Source organism: Triticum urartu, chromosome 3A (assembly GCF_056163025.1).
Source record: "Triticum urartu cultivar PI428250 chromosome 3A, HENAU_Tu73, whole genome shotgun sequence".
Taxonomy (NCBI): domain Eukaryota; kingdom Viridiplantae; phylum Streptophyta; class Magnoliopsida; order Poales; family Poaceae; genus Triticum; species Triticum urartu.
The window spans coordinates 2,502,749-2,504,129 of NC_141875.1; the positions used below are offsets into that span (position 1 = coordinate 2,502,749).

Here is a 1,381-nt window from a genome sequence, read left to right on the forward strand (position 1 = left end):
CGAGGTAGGGGCAGGCCCCCAAACATCAGAAAATATAAGTTGGAGAGGTTTGGTAGAAACACTTGTAGACACTGGATAAGGTAATTGATGACTCTTAGCACGTTGACATGAATCACAAATTGTTTCACTACTACGCTCACCAACAAAAGGAAGCTTATTTTTCCTAAGCACTTGATTGATCAAAGAAAAAGATGCATGCCCTAATCTATCATGCCACCGTGTTGACGAGACTTTGGTGACACCATAGGCTTGTTTATTCAGTCTCCTAAGCTCCGGAATCAACGGGTAAAGCCCTCGAACACATCTACCTCGATATAGGGTTTTCTTCGTGACCTGATCCTTGATCAAAAAGAAAAACGGGTGAAATTCAAGGAAGACATGGTTATCAAGGGCAATGCAGTGAACGGAAAGGAGATCTAGGAATATGCAAAATTCTTCTTAGATGGATTTTTCTATGGGGAGTTTTAAATACTGAATTACCAATGTGACTAATTCTCATACCTTCTCCATTGGCAGCGTGAACTTGGTCCTGTGCACGGTATTTCTCACGTACGATCACCTTCTCCAGCTCGCCTATAATGTGGTTTGTCGCGCCGCTGTCCACATACCAGTTGGTATCGACTCCGTAGGAGCCGTCTGCTGCTGCTGCGATCTTCTCATCTTGGGAAGATTCTTCATCTTCCTCAAAACGGTACCAGCAGTCCCTTGCTATGTGGCCCGGCTTGCCACAAATTTGGCAGCGCGTGACGTCAGGGCCCGCGCGAGGCTTGCCAAAGGAGTTGCGGCGACCCCTGTTGTTGTTGTAGAAGGGTCGCCCGCCTCCGCCGCCATTGTTGGAGGAGTTGCTGTTGCCGCTGTTGCCTCCGCCCGATGGCTTGCCCTTGTTGCGCCCGCGGTAGCGAGAGCCGCCACCTCCACGGCCACGGACAGCCGCGTTGGCTGAGGACTTGAAGCCTCCACCAGAACCCGCCCCGTTGTACAGGGCAAGGCGCTGATCAAAACTGCTCATCTGAGCGAAGAGATCGTCGAGGCTGATGGGCTCGGTGCGGGCGTCGTTGGTGGAGATGAGAGGCTGGTACTCCATGTCGAGGCCGGCAGTGATGTAGGAGGCCAATTCATCATCATCGATCGGCTTTCCCGCGGCTGCAAGCTCATCTGCGAGAGATCGCATGTGAGCAAAGTACGCCGCCACCGTTTGCGTGCCCTTCTGTGCCGTGGAGAGTGTGGCACGGATGTTGTTGACGCGGGCTCTGGACTGCGACGAGAACATGTGTGCAAGAGCAGCCCAGAGTTCATGCGGCGTAGCTATGGATGTGACCTGCACAAGGACTTCCTTGGTGAGATTGTTTAGCAAGTATCCAAGTACCTGCTGTCCTTCTTT

General features: G+C 51.9%; 1 pseudogene; it reads right to left on the bottom strand.

Annotated features, from left to right (window-relative positions):
- Window positions 1-993: 993 nt before the first annotated feature.
- On the bottom strand, window positions 994-1,132 carry LOC125549670 (small nucleolar RNA Z247; annotated as a pseudogene).
- Between the last annotated feature and the right edge of the window lie 249 nt (window positions 1,133-1,381).